Genomic DNA, 14555 nt, shown 5'->3' with positions numbered 1-14555 from the left:
TTAGCTTGGAACTTCATTTTAATTTTAATTTGCCGCTGACCCTTTTTGCATATTTGGACCGATCGAACTGACCAATCAAGATGTTTCAAGTAAGTTGATCTTAGGGGTGGACTTCACAAGTTTCTAGAGAGTCCCCTTCAGGCTTTTGCCCTGATTACCTGTCTTTGCTGTTCTCTCTGTGCAGCCCATGTTCTGCATTTATCCTGATGTCGAGCCTAATGGTCTTTGCTGACGATCTACATGCTTTGCTGATTAATCTGAATTGAATGCTTTTTGCTGGATACGTATATTATATATAAATATGATTCTGCACACAATTTATGTGACTTTAATTTTGTGGTTAGAAAATAAAGCTTTGAAACTTTACCCTGATTGGAGAATTGTTTCTATGGCCAAATTGGTCATGGTGTCTAAAGTTGTTGTTGTTGTTTAGGTTGAAATGGTTGTGTACAGCTAACCACACTCCTAACTGGGTTCAAAGGTCCCTTGACCTCAGTGAAGCGTTTTGAGTCCTGTGAAGGAGGAGAATAGGCATTAACAGATCTGGTAGCAGAGTGATGGTTATGTCCCTTGTGTTGGATAACCATGTTTCTGTGCAGCATTAGGCTTGAAAAAAATTATAATTACGTGGTGGTTATGTTCCAAAATTTTGCCTGAACTGTGAGTTGTTCTATGGCTAGTTCGAGAGGTTGATGAAATTCCAGCATTGTGTTATAAGCATTACAGTGTAAGCAGGGCTTGTGCTTGCACTGCTTTTGCTACAAATTGTAGTGAAGTGTGATGTGTTTGTGGAGTTGACGTACTCGAAGTGATTGTGGTGCTTTGTGCCCAAAAGGTCTGTGGTTGTTGTTGTTGTCTGTGGGTCTGTCGAGGCCTAAGACCCCAGGTTACGTACACGTGTAGAAGACACCTGGTTAATTTATTGTCTACAGTGAGGTATCGGTCATGAGGTGCCACTGACTTTACTAGTAGTGTTTTCCCTGAGTGAGTGTGAGTTCCGGTTGGTATCAAGTGAATTCTGAGTGTATGTGGAGGACCTTTAGCAACCAGGGAGAGATTTGCCGGTCAAGTTTCACTCATTGTGTAAGTGTGAAAGCCACAGTCAGAAGAAATAACTGTACAGCTTTCAAGGGTGTTTGAGTCCTTCCCGTAGTGTGCAGACAGGTTTTTGGTTTTTCATAGTGCTTGCAGTATTTTGCATTTAGTGTACGTGTGAGAAATTGTGTAAAGGAAGGTTTTGAAGTGTTTGAAGCTGTTGAGTGGAGTTAGTCATAATTTTTTCTGCACTGGGATAGGTCAGTGAGGTGGTCATTATGACAGTGGTGGTGTACTGACAGCCACTGTTAAAGTGGCGGTGATACCTCCAACAGCCTGCCGGTAATTATCACCAAATTATGAACATGACGGTGACGCCTCCCATAGACAGTGAATGTACCACACCAACCGCCAGGGCGCTAACACCACCGACCACGGCAGTAGCCACCTACAGCCAGACGGAAGTCAAGGTACCGCCCACCATATTATGACATAGCAAAACCGCCAGGATTTCCAGGGCGGTAGCAATGCTATCAAAAGCCTGGTGGAAACACATCACAGAAAACGAAAGACTCAGGGACACAGAGGACTCTGTGGCTGCCATGGAACCGGAACTCCAAGTCTTCCCGATGCTCTACCACACCATTGTCGATGAAGCCGATGACGGTGAGTACAGCTGCCTAGCACACAAGGGAGAGAGGGAGGAAAAGGAGAGTGACACACATACACGCACAACACACACCATACACACACAGTTCAGTCTGTTTTTAGCACAGGTCCAGTGTCCAAGGGGCCCTAGGAAGGGAAGCAATAGCAGTTCAAAGTGTACAAGGCGAAAGAGTAGAACACAAGGGGGACATTCAGGAAGGTCTCATTTCCTGGCGGTGGTCTTGGTCTTGGGAAGTGTCTCTGGTATCTGTCTGGATCGCAGGGACCATTTGTGGGGTGGTTCACCTTCTGCAGGGGAGGGGTACTGGTGGCCTGTGGGGCCTGTGGCAGGGACTCCTGTCCACTAGCTGCAGCAGATGTGGAGGGCTGTTCAGTTGACAGGCTAGTGGAAGGGGCCCGCTGGTGTGCTGTGTAGTCCCTCATGATGTTGGCCATGTCACCCAGCACCCCTACTGTGGAGACCATGGTGCTGTTGAGGGCCTGCAATTCTTTCCTGATCTCCTGGTGGCGTTCCTCCTGCATCCGCTGGTTCTCCTGCATGATGTCTAGCACCTGACCCATCTTGTCCCAGGATTGTTGGTAAGCCCCAGGACATTAATGAGTGCCTCATGGACAGTCAGTTCCCTGGGCCTGTCCATCCCCTGGCACACAGCTGTCCTCTGTGTGTCCCTGGGCCCCTCTGCCTGTAACACCCTGAGATTGGCTAGGTCACCTGTGGGGATGTAAGTGATGTATTATGCTGCATGTGTATGACATATTCTGCATCCCTAGCCTCCCCTATATTGTTGCTGTTGCCCTGCCACCTTTGTTTGTTTATGGTGATTTATTGTTGGATTGTTAGTTCTCCATACTGTGCATGCATTGGTGGTGGGTGCACATACAGGGCTGGGAGGGATGAGCATGCAGTGGGTATGGCATGCAGGGCTTGGCATTCAGGTTAGTTTATTGTGGTGGTGCACTGTGTGGGATGGATTGGAGTGATGGGTATCAGGGTGAGGGGTGGTGGTGGCATGCAGGTATGGGGGTGATGGATAGGGAATGTAGACTCACTAGTGTCCAGTGCTCCGGCCACTTCTGTGAGTCCCTCAGGATGCAGTACTGCCAAGACTTGTTCCTCCCATACTATCAGCTGTGGGGGAGGAAGTTGTCCTCTGGATAGCGAGCTGGTGCCTTGCTGCTATAGATCATACCTTTCCCCGTAGGTCGTTCTACCTCTTCCTGATGTCCTCCGTTGTTTGGGGATGCTGTCCCACGGTGTTCACCCGTTCCACGATTCACGCCATAGCACCATCTTCCTGGCAATGGAGATTTGCTGTACATGTGAACAGCTGTGGCTCTACTATTTCCTCCACCATGACCTCCAACTCCTCATCAGCGAAACTGAGGTGCCTTTGTGGGGACATGGGTGTTGTGTGGTGTGTGTTGTGCAGAGGGTGTTGAGTCATGTGGTGGGGTGTGGGATGCGTGACGGGTGAATAGGTGTTTGTGGTGTGTGTGTATTTGTGTCTATGATTTGCATGGCTATATTTTGTTTGTTTTTCCGTGTTAGCAAAGGGATGTGGGTAATGTGGGTGTCTGTTTTATAGTGCTGTTGTGGGTGGGTGTGGTGTGTGTATCAGTATCAGGTGTGTGTTTTTGGTATTGGCCAATGTTGTGTTGTTTTGTATTTGGTGGCCATTCTGACCGCGCCGGTGTATACCGCCAATGGTTTACCACCACTGAATGACCGTTGTGGTGATTTGTGGGTCATAATGTGGAGGATGTTGTTTTTGTGGCATAACGGTATGGGTGTTTATACCGACAGTTTAACACTAACCTTTGGTCTGGCGAATATGTGCTTGTGGTAGTATTCTGTCCGTTTGGTATGTGTGTGTCATAATATGGCGAACAGATGTTCGCCTCCGCAATGGTATGTTGGCGCCGTCACTGCGGGGGTAAGCAGGATTTACCGCTAATGTCATAATGAAGGCCTTAGTGAGAAAATACACGCACGTATTGGTGAACAGTACTGAGTTCTAATTGGTTGAAAACAGCTTGCGAAAACAATAGCGGGATTAAAATTACTTTCTGGTTTGTTGAAATTTGTATTTTTCATTGAATTGGTGTTAAAATGAAACTTTTCAAAGCTTTACGAAGGGCACTGAGAGGTGATGTCTTTGTTCCATTTAGGGAGGGTGAACAAACCCCGTCCGAGGGAACACCAGCATATGACTGATAGAATCAAGAGAAGTTCCGGCATGCATTTGGGTTAAACAGTGTGTAAGATCACTTAGAAAGAAGGTTCATTGTCTTTTCCATGTTACAGACCCTTTAATTTGAGGATTCTAGAACATTTGAGAAGAATATTTTGCAAATTAAAGCCTCCACCAAGACCTGCACAATTTGGAGCACTTGGTATTTGGGAACTCTTTGCTGGACATAAAGAAACAGCACGATTTGAGAATAGAATGAGGAGGGCAGAAAAGGCATTGGCAGAAGCTAGATGAGATGAGGAACAGAAAATATGGAGATCAGATATGTGAGAAGGGGTGAAAATGCTTCCAGCTATCACAGAAGAAAGTGATGGGATTACAAGACGTAAAGCAAAAAGGGAGCAGACAGAAAACACAAAGCAGAAAGATGAAGGTAAAAGGACAGCTACGCATGAAAGTGATTCAGAAGACTTTATAAGTCATCTCCTAATGTATCATCCCCCACTATATTATGCAGTCGGAGGAACATCACAGAATGTAGCTCCAGTTTCACAAAGTCTGGTTCAGGTAGCTCCAAGTATACCTACCAGTTTAGTGACACAAGTGCCTGTGATTCATCAATCAGTTCCAGTTGTCAGTACAGAGCAGCACATTACAATGCCTGTTGTAAGCCAGATAGTGCAAAGTACAAAGATGATTCAGCTGGAATCTACACCTAAAGAGACAGCACCTGTGCAAAATTTCAATCAGAGACAGACAATGCCCATGTCTTCTGCAGTACGGACAACCCCAAATATTGCCCTGAATCAACCAGGAAAGAATTTCAGTACAGTACTAACAGGGCGGAGTGCTGGAATGACGGTTCCACAAAATCAGACAAATTTGATGGGACCTGAGGGACTGACAGTCCCTGTAACCATAGGTCCAGTTGTTCCATTGTATGCTTCAGTTAATACTGGGAGTAGGCTCCAGGCTTCGAATCATGTATCTGCAGGGGTGTCACCATGTGATATGCGAAGATCAGTGTATTCAACTAATTTGGAAATGGAGAGTTTAGCTACGTCTGTTCCAGCTATGACCCTCATGCAAATTGCAGATCTCAACTAGATGTTAGAGCAAACAGGTCCGATAATAGATGTGAGATGTCCGCCAGAAACTCCAAACACACACCTGTCCACACCAGAACAGATTATAAGGGTACCTTGCAATACCCCGCAAAAGACGGAATGGGTAAAGATTAGTTTCCAAGGTTTATTCAGCAGGGGACAACATCACCATCTCTCACACCTCCAAACACCACTTGACAGACCACAAGTGCGTCCATTTTACCTACACGACGAACACTGCATGCCACAACACCCCCTGTCCCCCCGGCAGATGATGGGGCAAAGTCACAGAAGCCCAGCTCACCAACGCTCTCAATCATTCCCTCCCACCGATTGCAGCTAATGCTAATGAAGCCGCAACCGCTGGCTCTCAGATTTCGCCAACAATGTAGCCCCCCTGAGGAAATCACCAGGGAATCGACAGAGCGAAACACCTAAGTTGTTTATGCCAGACCTACAGGAATCCAAGCGTTCTTGCAGATGACTGAAACGGGAATGGAGACTCAGCAAATCCACCGAAGACTTCACTATCATCAAAGAGTTAACGAACCCCGAGGCACCTTATCCATACCTCCCTCCCAAGGCCTCTGTAACAACCTGACCACCTTCTTTCACTGTAAGATCCAGGGCATCCATGAAGGCTTCAGGATCCAAAGCCTGCTTGCGCCACTCACCACCATGGACCTTGAACCCACCAGATACTGAACTCCTGGACCGCCATCACCACAGAGGACACTCAAAGACTGATGAACTCCATCCACTCTGGAGCACCCTCAGATCCATGCCCTCATCACATCCTCAACCTGGCCAGCATCACCACAGCACCGGATCTCTGTTGAACCATTAACCTATCCTTCAAGACTGCCATGTTCCCCTCAGACTGGAAACATGCCGAAATCAGACTGGTACTCAAGAAACCCACTGCTGACCCTAAAGAGCTGAAGAACTACAGACCCATCTCTCTGCTCCCTTTCCCTGCCAAGATAACAGAACCGAGTTCTTCAAGCCACACGGTATACTAGACCCTTCCCAGTCCAGATTCAGAAGCAGCCACAGCACTGAAACCGCACTCTTAGTATCCACCAACGAGATCCGCTTCATACTGGACCGAGGAGGCATGGCCGCACTCATACTCCTCGACCTCTCCCCTGCATTTGACACTGTCTCCCACTACACTCTCTACCACAGATTACACTACGCCAGCCATCGAGACAAAGTCCTGAACTGGATCAGGTCCTTCCTCACCGGAAAAACACAAAGGGTCAGACAACCACCGTTCACATCAGAACCTAAAAACACTTGCTGTAAAGTGTCCCAAGGACCTTCACTCAGCCCGATGCTTTTCAACATCTACGTGGCCCCGCTCGCTAAGATCACCAAACAACACAAGATAAGCATACTCTCCTACGCTGACAACATCCATCTTATCCTCTCCCTGTTCGAGGACTCTACCCAAGCCAAGAGGAATTTCCGCAAGGGGATGAGAGCAGTCACTGCCTGGATGGAGGCCAGCTGCCTCAAGCTCAACTCGGGCAAGACAGATATCCTCGTGATCGGCTCCATCCCTTCTGCTTGGAATGAGTCCTAGCGGCCCACCACTCTGGGTAACGCCCCAACCAGCACAACCATGTGCGCAACCTGGGCATCATCATGGACCCGCCAAGTACACGCCATCTTCTCATCAAGCTTGCACACCCTCCGTCTCCTGAGGAAGATCTTCACATGGATTCCCTTCAACACAAGGAAGAAAGTCACCCATGCACTCATCATCAGCAAACTAGACTATGGCAATGCACTCTACGCCAGCACCACCAAGAAACTTCAATCTAGACTACAAAGAGTCCAGAATTCAGCAGCCAGACTCATCCTGGAAATTCCTCGTCACAGCTCTATCTCCTCCCACCTCAGAGACCTAAACTGGTTCCCGGTCAACAAGTGCATCACATACAAACTCCTGATCCACACCTTCATGGCACTACACAACATAGGACCAGCATACCTCAACCACTGCCTCACCTTCTACATACCCAACAGAAGTCTAAATTCCTCGCTGCTCGCCCTTGCAGCCATCCCCAAGATCTGGAAAAGTACAGCAGGAGGAAGATCCTTCTCTTACCTAGCAGCCCGGACATGGAACACACTTCTCCTCAAGCTCAGCCAGACCGCATCACTGAAGCAGTTCAGGAAGGACCTCAAGACCTGGCTCTTCGACTCAGAAGCACGCCTACATTCAGCACCTTGAGACTCTATGCATGATTATCTGTGCATTACAAATCTGTGATTGATTGGTTGAAGGTTTTTCAGCACAGCAGTTGACTGAGTGGTTAGACAGTCTGAATGGAGCAACAGGTACAACAAACAGCAGTGTCAGAACCGAAGAGACCCCAGAGATACAGGAAAGTGAATGTGCCCAGATTAAAGTTAGAATTAAATGAACTGATTGAGGTAACACTTGAGCTGGAAAGATTGGATACTTATACTGAAGACAAATTGCACTTCATGTGCTAAGATGTTACACACCACACATACTGAAGACAAATTGCACTTCATGTGCAAAGGTGTTGCACACAACGCAGGACAGACTTATGAGAAATTAGCAGAATTAGCAGAACAATTGAGATTGATTTAGATAATTCCAAACCCTTAAGGAAAAGTTACAGATTAGAATTCCATTTCAAAGACATTGCAAACTTGAGATCACACGGCATGAGAATACACATTAAAGAATTAATGACAAATATTCACACTTGAGGAGCATTAGATAAATGGGAAGGAAGATGGGCAAAGAAAAGAGATCAGAAGAAAGTAAAACAGAGTTTGCCTCTGGCTAAAGTAAATCAAGCAGAGGAGATTGTAAAAATGCTGCCAAAGAGGGAGACTCCAGGTGAAGATTATGTACATGTCCCTTGGAGCAGAAGTGACATATTGTAATTTACAAATGACTACCTAAGACTAAGAGAGAACCCCGAAGTGTGGTACAAGCAAACAGGCAGGTTTGTCAAACTTTTAAAATGTCTGTGGGAAGATTTGAATATGTTATTTGACATTGTAGTTTGAGTTGATTTATGGGTTGAGTGCAAGCGAAGAGTTCATTTGCCAACTCTTGATCCACTGAGAGATCCAGTGACAGGTGCACTATCTGAAGAGTTTGAAAAAGGGTAACATAAAGTGATTGATTTTCTGAAAAACAAAGTTTCACCAAAGAATGTTGATTGGCAAAGGATTGACAGTACAGCACAGTTAAAAAGTTAGTCAATTTATGCATATTATGAGAGAGTATTGCAGGCTTTTAAACAGAATAGTGGTTATGAGACTATTGAGCCAAAAGACATGAGTCATTTTGAGTTCAGATTTGTGCAAGGATTGGAACCGAGATTAGAACAAACCAATTGATGATGTACTGCAGTATGCTAGGTACTGTACTGATGAAATTGAATTGAAACAGAAAAAGCTAAAGGCTAAAGAAGAAGTTGATGGTAATGAAAATTAAATAAGCACAGACAGATACACAGAATCCACAAATGTGAGGTGTGCAACAGCGGGTTAGCAATGGGCTTCAGTTTAGAAGTAGAGGACATGGTGTTCGGATAGATCAGAGTGGTAATGTGGTTGACGTTCAGTCAATGAAGAAAATACATCTGTGTCATGCATGCGGCAATCTCGGACATTAGAAGTAGGAGTGTCCGTACAGTAATGTGAATAATTTGGTTCACGCTAGTGGTGTTTGACAGACTGTGGACAGTGGTCAAGTTCAAATTCAGAGAATTAAGAAGACTGGGAATCCAAAATGTAATTGTTCATTCTGGGTTAAAACAGATGAAGTTCGCACAGTAGATGCAGGTATCCCAACATGTTCAAGTCCATCAGCAAATGCAGGTTCCGCAAGCCCCAATGAAACAGCATCAAGTATGGTTCCTCAGCAAAACATGAATCCGAGAGCAAACCCAAATGTGAATCAGTTGATGACACAATACCCTTTACTTGATTTCAGTGATTATGAAGTCCCAGAAACATATAACTGTGGCATTTCTGATGAGGGTGAATGTAAATGCCAACAGTATGGGAGCAACGTGTTCCACTGTCAAAACCACAGAAGTGCTAAATGTGCCTTGTCTGGAAGAAAAGTACAGGTGGTAAGAGTGGCAAATCAGTTTTTAACAAACCTAAATACAGAGCATATTTCCATGAAAATAGGGTGATTTGAGGATTTGCACAATTTGTGCTTTGCAATTCAAGTCCTGCGAGTTTGTTAGGACATGACCTGTTGTGTAAATTAAACTGTACTATTAGCTGCAGCCACAATGGAATAGCCATTCAGACAAACAGTGATGATGAAGCATCCAGCAAAATTGATGAAATGTACCCTCTCATTTCATTAGTCCCAACGATGACAGTTAGTGATTGCAGGGATTAATCCTGTAATTGAAACTTTTGCAGTGCAAGGTGTCCTGAAGGAAATAATGGAAGTTCTGTATCTCTCCTATTAGGGGACTGCAGAAGCCTAATGGAAAGTACTGCAGAGTCCAAGATTTGAGAAATGTATCAAAATTGGTGTGCCTTGTTGTCCCATGGTACTTAATCCTGCTGCTATTTTGTTTCAGATTCCTTGTGAAATGAAATGGTTCTCATCATAGACCTGCGTGAGGCATTTTTTTCCATTCCACTCTACAAGGATAGCCTGTTTCTTTTCACCTTCAAATTCAGAAGTCATGTATATTCCTGGTGTCAGATCAGATCTTAAAAAAAAAAAACGTCAAGTCCCTTCAAATGCCATTTAATGCAGTTTTAGTTCCAGTGAAGCCTGCAGGAGAGATACCATTGTCCTGTTAAACCATTTTTGCAAATATGGGCATAAAGTTTCCCCCACAACCTTACAGTACTGTTAAAGAGAGGTGAAACACTTGCATCATCACATAGAGAAGGGTGCAAGTATGGTGTTTCAAGAGAAATCATGCAATGAATCCACCTGTTACACAGAGAGATGTCAGAATGTTCCTAGGAATGATCGGCTACTGCAGCCAGTGGATCCCAAATTCTTCATTGTTGTCGAAGCCATTGTTAAAATTGACACACAAGGAAGTACCATTTGATGACGCATGCATGAAAGCCTTCTACAAGCTGAGAGAAAGCCTATGCCGAGCCCCAGGTCTGGGAATGACTGATTACAATAAATGTTTTTCCTTGTTTTGTTATGAACAAGATTTACGCAGTTGCACGGAGGGGTCAACAGACAAGTAGCTTATTTTTCTGCGACACTGGACCCTGTAGCTGCTTTAGACTGGCAATGGTGTGTGCATCTACAATGTTGAAATGGCCAGATGCAGTGCCACTTGTACTGATGAGCACTCCTGACAGAAAGACAGAACTGTCCCCCCACAAAATTCTTACGGGGTGAGCTAAGAGGTTGCTGGCTGTACATGCAAATGCACTTGAGGACATTACAGATTCATTTTGTGCTGGATTATTACAAAGGACTAGCTGATGTGGTTCGCTCTTTGTCTCATCAGGTTGAAGAAACAACAGTTCAACCATCTCAGGAACAGTATCACAAGTTTAATCCAGGTAATTGGATTCTACTGAAGAGGTATGTTAGAAAGTTGTGCTTAGAGCTGCACTGGAAAGGGCCATATCATGTCATATTAGTGACCACAATGCCTGTGAAATGTCCTGATCTGCTGAACTAAAGTTCCATGTGCTCTTGGAGATACAGTGCCTGTTCCTCTAGAGTTGGAATAGGTGAGTGAAGGCTTCCAGGTTAGTTAAACTGTTTGGTCTGGACAAGTGGTTGTCGCAGAATCTGCGCAAGCTGTCGAGAATCTGAGTGCATCAAAGACTGTTGAAGATGCAGGAGGGTCCAGTCAGGGTGAGTCGACTCTTGCTAGCTCAGCAAACACAGCAACCCCAGTTGTGCCTTAAACGAAAACTGTAAAAAGAGACCTCAGTGACCCTCAGAAACTCCAGACCCAATAGCAGATGTGATTCCAACTATTGCTGAAGTAACAGAGGAGTCTGATCAAAGTGACGGTGAAAACAGTGTAGCAAGGAGACCAGGAGTGCCAAGTTGCAGGTACCCTGTACCTGAATGGACTTAGTTTGCTGCTCCTGAATAGGAGAAGGAATTTATTGCTTCATGTTTTGACCGTTTGGATTCAGCTGATTAGTCTGGAACTTGAGATTGCCTTGGAACTGAACTTTGACATCATCTTTCCAGTTGATGAACAGAGACACTATTTGCTGGAACACCTAATCAGTGATTACCAAACTGTATATTATTAGAGACTCTTAGATAACTTGTTAGTAGAAAACTTGCTGCACCTTTTTTTGAAGAAAGAAAAGAAAACCTGTATTTTTGAATTCTAATTTGCTCATGTGAAGAAGTGAAAAGATACTATTATTAACCAGAGCCGCTTTGCATTTTTTAACTTAAACTTTTTTATTTAAATTTGTATTTTCGAATTTGATATCTTGGTCTGACTCTAGGTATGTCATGAGTCTGGACCAGGGTAAATGGAATAAATGTAAGTATGTGTGTATTGGCTTAGCAATAGCATTTGTTGTTGTAAGTATATTGTTGATTGCTGATTTGAATGTGTCAGTAAAGGACACATTTGACAGCACATTTACACCAGTGCTGGAGGAGTCACATACAAAACGAGATCCATAGTATGAGAATGAGAGATTGCTTCACTTAGACAACTCAAAGGTAGACTTGTCTACAAATGTATACTACAGTTTACTGTATAAATACATTGAGACTATGGATGTGTGTGATCGTTATGTTTTTGTACAGATCCTTTCAGCCCTCCAGGAAGCATTAACATATTATAGTCTACCACCAACTTACGGCATATCCTGTAGTATGTTACTAACTCGATTGTATAACTGAGAGTATATACATTATTTCTATTCAAATTATGACGTAGTTTTTTCCTTTGTGCCTATTAACCAGCATCTAAGTACTATTGCTAAAGCGAACAACATTGACTTAGTAGGAGGTTTCTTTGAACCAACACTAACCTTTGGAACTACATTTGCACACAAGAACAATTTAACCTGTTTTCTTACACCAGTTGAGAAGGGATCCATTAACCAAGTGGATGACAGGAGAAAGAAAATGAAAACAAAGATAGAAAAAGGAGTAGTTCTACAAATTTGGCAGAAGGACGCTGCCTAAGTTACAGGCAATGCTACACAAGAATGCTTTGCTTTAGATTAGCAACATGAAGGGAAGCTATGTATATACAGACCTCAGTCAAAGACTGACAGTGTGTGGGGACTAGTAAATGTGGACCTATGTTTTTGCTCAAAAGTGTTTGGAATTTCATGTTATACAGTATTTACAGGACCCTGCCAAACCAGGTGTTTATTTAATTTGTGGGACGAATCCCTTTTACAATCTGCCTAACAATTGGTATGGCACATGTTATTTAGGGGTAGGTTTTCTGAAAATTTGACAACCCAGTCTGGAAAGAGAGTCCAAATTCCAGAGTGAAAAGATTACAGGTGATATATATTTGGTGCCATCATTCTATCAATTGGCGTGATCCTGACAGAAGATTAGGAAGTTGTCAACAATTTTAAATAAGATACTTACGCATTATGCTGGAACAATGTTGCTGATGGATATGGAGACGGTTGCTGAGAGATCAATGGTTTTGCAAAATCGTCTTGTGTTAGATTGGTGAAGGAAGGCGGAGTCTATAAAGTTTTGCAGTCACAACATTTTTGTTAATAAATACTGGATAATAGTAAGGAGATAAGGAGATTTATATTAAACATGGCAAACTTGAAGACTGTCAAGAAAGACTTAAAAGAGACAAATGCCTGCGAAGCAATAGGTAAAGGATTTTCAAACATAGGATCATGGTTTGGAGATTTGGGAAAGGGAATTTTGAGAGCTTTGATGATTGTGGCAGTGTGTGTCTTAATTGCAGTCAGATTATTCAAATTGCATAATTCCTGGAAGGTGAAAAGTGCTAAGAGTAGACAGAGGAGGGAAGAGATTGAATGGAGAAAATGAGGACCAGTTATTACAAGAACCTGAAAAGAATTGAGAGTTTCAGTAAACCAAGGCCAATACATTACCAAACAAACGGCTTTGAGTTGTTTCATTGTAAATGAGTGTATCCTTTTTGTGACAGCATAAATTGTCATCAGAGAAGGGATTGTTGGAGCAAGAAAATTCATAACACTTTTAGTGACCCAGATGTCAGCACTGGGTAAAAATTTGTATTCAAATTTAAAAGCCTAACGTACAGAAAGCTGCATGAACACAAATTTTAGGGGGGCTCACGTTTTATTTTGTGGCGGGCACCATGGTGCCTGCCAGAACTGACAATGTGCTAACAAGATTAAATCAATGTTGAAATATATTTTATATCTTAGAGTAACTATTAGTAGTTAAACAAATTTGATTTCTGATGATTATGGTGATTTATTAGTATAGCATTATATGTGTACACTAGATAAATGCACTTCTCTGTCATACTTAACGTGATGTTTTAACAGTTTGCTATATTGTAGAAGGCTGGCCCTCTATGTAGTGTGCAAAGCTAGGCACACTGTGCAGGGGGTACAGGCAACAATACCTTGGTTTACAGAGGTAAGAACCAGTGGCGGCTGGTGAATTTTGAAAGTGGTGGGGCGCAAGACTAAGGGGGTCATTCCGACCCTGGCGGTCCATGACCGCCAGGGCCGGGGACCACGGAAGCACCGCCAACAGGCTGGCGGTGCTTCCAGGGCCATTCTGACCGTGGTGGTAAAGCCGCGGTCAGAAAAGGGGAACCAGCGGTTTCCCGCCGGTTTTCCCCTGGCCCAGGGAATCCTCCATGGTGGCGCTGCTTGCAGCGCCGCCATGGGGATTCCGACCCCCTTCCCGCCACCCTGTTTCTGGCGGTTTTCACCGCCAGGAACAGGATGGCGGGAACGGGTGTCGTGGGGCCCCTGGGGGCACCTGCACTGCCCATGCCACTGGCATGGGCAGTGCAGGGGCCCCCTGACAGGGCCCCATAAAGATTTTCACTGTCTGCTTTGCAGACAGTGAAAATTGCGACGGGTGCCACTGCACCCGTCGCACCCCTGCAACTCCGCCGGCTCCATTCGGAGCCGGCTTCCTTGTTGCAGGGTCTTTCCCGCTGGGCCGGCGGGCGTCCTTTTGGCGGTCGCCCGCCGGCCCAGCGGGAGAGTCGGAATGACCCTCGCGGTCTTTTGACCACGGAGAGGTCTTCCGATGGGGTAAGTTGGAATGACCCCCTAAATCCTGAATGAGACTATAAAAGAAAGTGTAGTGAATGAGAGCAACTGTCATTATGGGACTTCAGGGTGGGTGTCTCAAAGTGTACAGATTTCGAATTAAGGATGGTAAATCTATATGCAGCTATAAATATTTACTGGAGGTATATTTTCGCAGTTGATATCCTACCTATATTGTTCTTGTAGCACAATAGTTTTGTGGATGGGATTCAGAAACAAAAATCCCCACTTTTGTACCCTCTATGACATTATGTACCCTTCCATCCATCCATTACTGTGTTCCTTACACCAAGTTAGCTAA

The sequence above is a fragment of the Pleurodeles waltl genome, chromosome 4_2, assembly GCF_031143425.1.
Source record: "Pleurodeles waltl isolate 20211129_DDA chromosome 4_2, aPleWal1.hap1.20221129, whole genome shotgun sequence".
NCBI lineage: Eukaryota > Metazoa > Chordata > Amphibia > Caudata > Salamandridae > Pleurodeles > Pleurodeles waltl.
Note: the sequence above shows the minus strand (reverse complement) of the source record.